The sequence below is a fragment of the Macrobrachium rosenbergii genome, chromosome 30 (genome assembly GCF_040412425.1).
Source record: "Macrobrachium rosenbergii isolate ZJJX-2024 chromosome 30, ASM4041242v1, whole genome shotgun sequence".
NCBI lineage: Eukaryota > Metazoa > Arthropoda > Malacostraca > Decapoda > Palaemonidae > Macrobrachium > Macrobrachium rosenbergii.
In genome coordinates, this window is record NC_089770.1 from 24,904,572 (window position 1) to 24,914,571 (window position 10,000).

Here is a 10,000-nt window from a genome sequence, read left to right on the forward strand (position 1 = left end):
CTAGCTATCTTATGCATCGCACTTGGCTGGAAAGACAAAAAGTATTATCTGCTAAAATACAATGTTGCCACGTTGCATAATTCAGCTAGTGATCTTACAGTACTTATAAGAACGTATAAATGGTTAAACATGAATGGAATATCAATGGTAACATAAGCATACTTCTTCCTGTAAAATAATAATAAAAGTGTATATGAATACATATATTTGATATCTATACACCTCCTTCCCCCTTTATGCTTGTAGCATCGTCTTGAGCGGAACATTGACTTCTTCCAGCGAGTTTGGGTGAACAACGAGGGGCACTGGGGGTGCCGAGTGATGGCTCTCTTTCCTGCCAAAGCAAGGGGGTGTAGGGACTTGAGGGAAAGGGTCATCACTCTTGTTAGGTATTGGGCGCAGATGTCTTTGGTTTCGGAACCAAATGCGGCCAGTGGGAAGGCGCACCTCTTCCTGTCTTGACCTGCCATGGCCCATCACGATGCCAACCTTGTTCCATCATAGTGTCTTGGTGTCCTGTATCCTGACTTGCTGGCCGATGGTGAGTCTGGTTAGAGAGTGGGCATGAGAATTGTAGTGGTTTGTGGCTTGGTCGACGTGGGCAGCAGTACGAAGGTCGTAGCCCTCAGTATTGGTTTGCCACTCTTCCGTGAATGATAGTGGGTGGGCCAGAATACAGGTGTGGAGAGGATGGCCATAGAGAATCTGCACAGGGGAGTGTCCAGTAGGGGTCGGAGTGTTCCAAAGCTCCAGCAGTCCTCTATCGAAATCTTCGCAATCTATATTCCCAGATGGGGCTGTCGTCATAATGAGATGTTTGGCTGCTTTTACTGCTGCTTCTGCATGTCCATTGTACTGAGGGTAATGCGGGGAAGTGATGATATGGCGGGCTCCCCAGCATTCAGTGAATTGCTTGAAGTCTTGGCTGGAGAATGGGGATCCTCCATCCGTCCGTAAGCGGAGTGGGACACCAACTTCACGGAAGTAGACACAAAACATTCTTGTGACCCTAGCTGCAGTCGTGTCGCTTCCACAGGGGACAATCACAGGCCAGCCTGAAAGTCATCAGCTATAACAAGGAATGCTTTCCCTTCAACACGAAAGAAGTCGGCTGACACACTTTCGAAGGGCCGGGTTGGGTGGTTGTCGCACATGTAGGGTTCTTGTTGCTGATTAGGGAGAAGCTGTTGGCAAGCATTGCAAGCTTCTACTGTATTCTTTATGTCAGCATTGATGCCTGGCCAAAATACTGTCTGTCTTGCACAACGTCGAGTAGCTTCGATCCCTCGGTGGCTGTCATGAAGGTGAGCCAAGGTGCGTGTACGGAGGGCTGCAGGGATGATGATCCTGGGCCCATAGAGCACTAACTCTCCATCCGCATAAAGGCTATCCCCAGCATCCAATATGGGAGGGCAGAGACGTGGAGGTCGTAGCTGTTGGTGGGGAAGCCATTGGAGACATACTGGACGAGGTGACTGTTGCCCTGATCCTGAACTGCAGCAGTGCGGAGTTCCTGTAGGGGTCTATCTTCTTCGCTGATGGGTCCTGTTGCCTGATCGTCGGTGGAAGTGGCGGTACTAGTGATGATGCACCTGACATGGGCAGTTGAGGTGGTGCAGTCTTCCTCATCTTCAGGTGTAGGGCGACTGGTCGGGGAGCGAGACAGGGCGTTCTGGTATGCAGAGCTGTTCCCCCACACGCCATACTGCGGTGAAGATGTAGGGGGTCACTCTTATCTTGAGGCGTTGCAGGCGTGGATTCTCAATGGCATCCAGGGTGCATTGGTTGAGGATAGGAATCGGGGGGCGATGGTCAGTCATCACAGTGAAATGCTGAAGTCCAGATAGGTATAGGCGGCACTTAGCCATGGCTCAAGTGACTGCAAGTAGCTCCAGCTCTATAGTGGTATATTGGGTTTCCGTGTCCGTGAGGAAATGGGAGCCACACTGGACGAAGTAGAGCATAGCCAAGGCCGTACAGGCTTGAGGCGTCTGTCTGCAGGATCATGGGCGAGCCTGGGTTGAAAGGTACCAGGACTGGTGGTGAAGTTAGAGCTGTCTTGACATTCTTAAATGCTTGCTCATAGTCAGGCACCCAGATAAATGAGCATTTCGGGCTCGTGGGCGGGCGTAGAGGCTGTGCTGCTGATGAGATATCTGGGGTGAAGTCGGCAAGTTAGTTGACGAGACCCAGAAACGACCTGATATCTGTGACATTGGATGGCATGGGGAAGTCATGTATAGCAGATACCTTGTCAGGGTCTGCTGTGAAGCCGTCAGGTGATAAGACATAACCGCAGAATTTAATTAAGGGGTGGCTATGGTGAACTTTTCTTATTGAGGGTAATGCCGTATTTACGGCACCTGGTCAGCATTTGGTTTATGTGTTGCAGGTGGGAAGGGAGATCCTCGTCTGATATAAGGATGTCATCTATAATCTTCACACAGTTGGGAATACCTTGTAGAGCCATATCTGCACGGAGGCAGTAGGCATCACCCGTCGCTGCGAATCCCATCGTGCCACGGCAGTGCTGAAACCTTCCGTACAGGGTTATAAACGTGGTCAGATGGCGATCTTCCTCTGCCAACTCCATTTGCCATGGAGGGCATCTGCTGTCGTGAAATGCTTCGCCGCAGGAGAGATGTTGCGGATGACGTCATGGGGCGTGGGCGATGGATGTGTTGGGAAGGCGACTTGAGAATTTAAGTGGGTGTAATCCACAGTGATGCAGACACCTTTGTCCTTGGGTACCAGGACCATGGGGTGGCACCATTCAGAGGGTTCGTCGCCTACGGGCATGATGATTCCTTGTTGTACTAAGGAGTCAAGTTCTTCTTTTACTTGATCCCTGAGGGCGAACAGAATGGGCCTGGGCGTATGTACAGCAAAAGGTGTAGCACCAGGTTTCAGGTGGATCCGCATTGGATGACCTGTCATCTTCTTTAGTGGCTGAGTCTGCAGATCTGCCTTGGATATGAGTACGTCATTGAAATGGCGGAGAAAATAATCTTCAGCAGCTGCAGGTGATGTCATGGCAGAGTCAGGAATCTGGGCACACCTGTTGACATGTGTAACCTTCAGAATGGGCTTTGGGAATTCTGGTGACACCATAGCAAGGGCTCGGCAATGTCCACGGGAGAGGAGGGCAGTCTGGATTTCCTCGTGAACATGTATGGTCACTACACATGACTTGTTGCCGAGGCAAAGTGTCGCTTGGAAACATCCCACAGCTGGTGGCATGGGGATCCGTCTGCGGTCATCACATCCGTCATGGGTGGAGGTGATAGTTTTGGCCTGGGTATGTGGAGTGCATCCAGGTGTGTGGTGCCAATCACTGTAATGTCTGCTCCTATGTCGGGGATTACCTGGAGATGTGATGAGATGTCACTGAATGATAGGGAGACAGTGACTGGTGTAGGGGACTCATTATCTGAGTTGGCACCCACGAGACGGCAGCTGGAGTTTGACTTGGTAGGTGATGAGGGCCGGTGTCCACTTGGTGTTGGTGATGAAGCTGTAAGTCCAGTCTGATTTGTCTTGGTAGACCTGCACATCTTCACGAAGTGTCCCTGTTTCTGTCAGGCACTGCACTGGGTATCCTTAGCAGGGCATTTCTGAGATCGCGGCCTATGACCTGTGCGTCCACAGTTATTGCAGGTGGCACCTGAGGCTGGGCACTGTCCGGGGTTGTGCCTGCGAGAGGAGTTTTGATAGGGGTCACCGTTAGTAGAATGCTGAGAACGCTGGTCGGGAGATCGATGAGAATTCTTCTTCCGTAGTCGTTGATTCTTCTTGTATGTAGATACAGCGCTGATCTGGCTAGGGGCAGATGCAATGGCTGATGCAGTCGCATGTGTAGACTCGAAGGAGCAGCAGCAAGTCACAAAATCTGCGAGGGTGGATGAGAGTTGGAGGGCTGTAAGGCGTTGTATTAACTCTTCATCCCTCACTGCCATCAATATTACCATTTGCAACTTCTTTTCTGCGTAGGAAGCGGGGTTGCCAGTGCATTAATCCACTCCATCGGCGAAATCCTTGAGGCGTACATAGTAATCTACAAATGATTCTCCCACAGCCTGTTTGCAGGACAATAACTCTTTGCGTCGTAAGGCCTAATTTCTGAGACTGCGAAAATGCTTTTGCAGTGCATGCAACACCTTTGTAAGGGAAAGTGATGAGTCATGAGGGATGCCTAGTGTATGTGTAAGCAGACGTTGAACTTCCAGGGAGATGCAGGTCCTCAGGTGAATCAGCTGGGCTGCTTGATGCAAGCTCTCAAGTCCAGCTAGGGCTGCATAATCCTCAAAACAGTCTCCATTGACGAAAAGCTTGATATGTTGCATCTTGTTGCAGAACTGGAGGGGGATGGACCTTAGGCTGGCTAGAAGTCATGGGTGTATTTACCTGTTGGGCTCCTAATGGCATGGCAGGGGGTGCCAATGTGGTGTTAGGTTGCTGGGGTTGCTGAGACTGTTGCGGTGCTGCCAGCTGTTCTGACAGCAGTGTAAACAGAGCCATGAATCGCTGGTTATCTTCCTGTCTTGATTGCTCCATTTGTTGCCTGAAGGTCTGTTCCTCTTGTCTCCTTCGAGCTTGCTCCTGCAAGCTGGAAGTTTGAAGAAAATGTATGAGGTGCACTGGCTGGTATCATCACCAGCAGTGGGGGGATGCATGGATCTGCCGTCTCCCGTTGGATCATCCGTATGATCCTCTCCTCTCTGATCCAATAATTCAATTAGCTGTTCCTCTTGCTGAGCCATATTGAGTTGGGTATCATACGAAAGCTCAGGATCTTTAGAGCGCAAGAAAAATGTTCAGTTCTCTGTAGGTAAATGAAGAAATGCACCAGGAGTATTTAAAAATAAAAGATCCTGTCGAAAATGAGCTGTAAGAAGGCTGGAAATTCGAGCGAATGGAGGTGAGTATGTGCGTACGTGTGTTGTGGTGGTGGTGGGCTGGGCATAGGGTGGTGTGTCAGTTGTCTTCTGGGCTCTCAGTGTCTATCGATGCTTGAGAGGGGTGGGACACTCCAAGGAATCGCTGGGGGCAAATTTAAGTAGCCTTATGCATTCACAAGGGGAGGCTGTCTGGTGGCTCGCAACATCACACTGCACTAACACATTAATACTAATACTGCCTTCACAAACACTATATCACTCCTGGAGACACTGTATGCACATAGATACTGTCGATGATATCCTGAGTCACTGTAAGATCCAAGGTGAGAGGCGAATACACCAATGACGGTTGCTTGAATTTCGAATTTAGGGTCTGGCCAATTAAAGTCTCTATCGAGGGAGTGGCTACATAACACTGCGCCATGTAATGTGATGTCTCACTGCAACATGTAATGTCTTCACACTGAAGGGTGATGAAATGAAAAAGTAGATTCTTTCCACTCCCATTTAATCAAGAGACGGAAACAAATGTGAGAGCAGAGGATAAGATCTGATGCTCGTCACTCGTCAGTGACCACTGGCTATCTTATGCATCGCACTTGGCTGGAAAGACAAAAGTATTTTCTGCTAGAATACAATGTTGCCACGTTGCATAATTCAGCTAGTGATCTTACAGTACTTATAAGAACGTATAAATGGTTAAACATGAATGGAATATCAAAGGTAACATAAGCATACTTCCTGTAAAATAATAATAAAAGTGTATATGAATACATATATTTGTTATCTATACAACAGTTAGAAATGTCATAAGGAAAATTACGAAAGTTCCACTTATAGATGAGATGATGATGAAATGATGGAAATGTCTTGGTCATGTCCTAGACAGAACACCTGGGAGAATAGTATGATAGTGCCTGTATGGCTTGTCTGGGTTCAGTAGTAGTTAAAAGAATCAGACCTACATGGAAGAAAACTATGGGGCAGGAGGGTGGAGATAAGCAGGAATTTGTGGAAGTAAAAAGCACAGGATAAACATGAGTTGAGTAATTTCATAGCGGTATTTTGCGTCGCTTGGGTTAGGAGATGATGATTACACATGCAGCTCATGAATTGTTTGAAGTAGCGGATGGAAAGTTAGACAAACAAGTCAGTTTGCAGTTCACGTGAACTTGAAGTAATCTTGCATGAATTGATGCTTATTAAAAGTGCGAATCCAGATGTGGGTTATTCTTGCTTCATCGGAGATAACTTGAAAAATGTGATATTCACTAGGATTCTAATTTTCCCCTAATGACTAAAGTATTTTTGATAAAGTTAATGCAACGATAGTATGAATTTTTTATATTTTTTTATTTTACAAGGTCACTTGGATTGGTAGACTGATGTCCATATTCAACTCAGAATTGAAGGATTCAATTTTGAACTTGCTGTGTACGTGTTGATGCGCGTGCCAGTTTAAGTGTGTATTCAACATTTGGAAATCTTTAAAGTACGTTGCCATTGTTTCGTCCTCAATAAAAATTGCTACCTATGTAATTTGTATACAAGATATGTCTTTGCATTCCTTTTGTGTAATTAAAGTACAGCTTTGTTACACCAGATGAATAATATACGAGCTTTGCCATTATTTTCTTCTGGGAGACTTGTATGAGTTGCAATTTGCTTTTAAAAGAAAATCTTTTGGTATGAGCTTGTGGTTAGTGAAAAATAAGTATTTTTATCACATTATATCTTTTTAAATCCAAGTATCATTGACAAAAATTCATTATGCCTATTTTAACCTAGGGAGTGAATTAGGCAGCCAGTTGTTAGACTATTGTTGTGGTTTGCCAGTGTGGTCCATACCCTGACATACCTGAACTTAGATGTGCAGTACATACCTTTTATAATATGCTGGGAAAAGTGTCTAGTAGGGTTAGTTTGAAAAAGCAGTACAGAAACAGAAGCGTAGATTATTTAAGAAGATGGTGTTTAGCGTAGGTGTTTGTTTAAACAGTTGTGGGAGAATTTTGGGAATAAAGAAAAATAGTTCATGTTCTTATTGTAAACTAGAAAAGGATCATGATAGGGTTTCTGCAGATGCAGTGTGGAATGTGCTGAAGATGTGTGGTATAGAAAGTTGTCTGCATAGAGCAATTAAAAGTTAAGATAAGTGGAATCATGTGCGAGACCAACAGGTAATAGAGTGCCTGCTCTGATATGCAAGTGGGTCTGAGACAAGGGTGTAATGTCTCCATTGTCGTTCAGTACATGAAATCAAAAGAAGAAATGTAAGTGGGTAAGAAAACTAGTAAAGGGAATGTAAGGTAGCTTAAGTTTCGAGGTGGTATAGAGATGATTAAGAAATGTGAAGAGCAGCTTTTTTTTTTTAATAGGAGTGTGAAAGTGGATGTGAGCGAGACTAAGATTATGATGGTAAAAGGTAGCTATAATAAAGCATAGTATGTTAGTATGGATGGAAAAACTGACGCAGTGCATCACCTGGGAGAAAATGTAGTAGAAGCCGGTAGGATGAGAGAAGAGCTGGGTCACAATAGACGAGGAAGGAGTAAGGTGGATGCAGAAGGCCAGGAAGGGAACAAGAGTCTCTATAGAGGATGATAAAATGATCAAATGGAATGTAATTCGCAACTGTCGGTAGAAAGGAGACAAAAACCCTGGAGGTGCTGGGTAGATGGTATAGAGGACGTCTTCAGAATATCTATGAAGTGAGTGTTGAGTTTCCTGCATAGTTACATAAAATGACAAATGATTTTGAAGTTTTATGATCAAAAGGTTTATCCTTGATTTAGTGAGTAATGGGGGCGTATGGCCATTATTATTGTCTCATATATTATTAGGAGTCTTCCCCTATTAGGGAAAGGACTTTTGTGTATATATATATATATATATATATATATATATATATATATATATATATATATATATATATATATATATATATATATATATATATAATACCAGTGTGCACTCTTCTCGAATTCTTAGCGCTTTTTGGATATGCTTGTCACTACAAAGCTTAGATCCAAGTGCAAGATGTGTGAAGCACTTATGATGTTCGGTAGCTGGGAAACGAACACTCGTTCCATAATCACAACGAGGTCACGTTGCCTACCTGACCATGGGAAGGATTAAAAGTACTGCTGCTCATACATACATGTACCTGTCGGATGGATATATATATATATATATATATATATATATATATATATATATATATATATATATATTTATTAAAAATATTTGTTAAAGAATTCAATCAAAATATAAGGCTTTTTATGAGCTACATATTTTATATATATATATATATATATATATATATATATATATATATATATATATATATATATATATATATATATATATATATATATATATATATTATATATACATACATACATACATACATACATACATACATACATATATATATATATATATATATATATATATATATATATATATATATAATATATATATATATATATAGTGTGTGTGTGTGTGTCACGTACACCGTGACATTTTTTATATTCACAAACATTAAGCTAAAAATTTTTAATATAAATCCACTCAACCTTGGGATAGCATGCGCCGAAGGGGAATTTATAAGTGATTAGCGATCCTCTGAATGGCAAGCATCACTGAAAAGTCATCGTTTCCAACCATTTAGTAGTTCGAGTCCCTGTGGTGACGGATCGCTTATCACTTATAAAATCCCCTTTGGTGTATGTTATTCCGAGTTTGAGTGAGTGAATTCCATATTAAAAATTTGAAGCTTAATGTTTGTGATATATATACAGTGCACACTCACATAATATATATATATATATATATATATATATATATATATATATATATATATATATACATACAGTATATAATATATATATATATATATATATATATATATATACAGTATATAATATATATATATATATATATATATATATATATATATATACACAGTATATAATATATATATATATATATATATATATATATATATATATATATATATATACAGTATATAATATATATATATATATATATATATATATATATATATATATATATATATATATATATATATACATATATATATATATATATATATATATATATATATATATATATATATATATATATATATATATATATATATATACACACACACACACACACACACACTCACCATGCATACATACATACATATGCAGTTAGGTACATAGAGATATAACTAGATATAACTACTATGTGCAGTCCATAATAATCAGCAGAAGAACTTAAATCCTTCTCTTCCAACATTAGAATCTTTGACCAAATTCCATAGTTGGGATTTTGTTAACCTTGAAGATCAAGAAGTTACCTGAATTGATTGAATCTCGATTCTTGTGTTTGCTCTCAACATTCGTACTTTAGATAAATATATACTTCCTGGTGGTTTTCGTTGATGATATTTGTGTGCTTCTGAGAAAGAAAATAAAAATGAACTAACTTCGAGAAGCTTTAATTTGTGTCTCTTAAAGTTAAGAAGTTTCACTTCACATTAAGTTGGAATTTGAGAATTCATTGCTTCTTTGGATTGCAGTTAATTTGTACACAGTGTTCTTGTTGATAATTAACAGTATCTCCCATCGGTAGAGAAAGCCCCCTTTCATTTCATTTGACAGATACACCACAAACATATATATGCTTTTCTCTCTCTCTCTCTCTCTCTCTCTCTCTCTCTCTCTCTCTCTCTCTCTCTCTCTCTCTCTCTCTCTCTCTCTCTCTCTCTCTCTCTCTCTCTCTCTCTCTCTCTCTCTATATATATATATATATATATATATATATATATATATATATATATATATATATATATATATATATATATATATATTGCGTATAATGTCACGAATTCTTCCAAGTACCTGGTTATTACACTACTAATCATAGAATTCAAAAATTTGCCTCACTTCAGCCAGATACTTGAACTCTCATGACATTAAAAATACGACTGAGTACTTCAAAGGCAACAGTGATCCTTGAAAAAAGCTTACTAATCATGTGAGAAATCAGACTAAGTTTATCAAAACACTAGTGAGGTATTTATATATGCT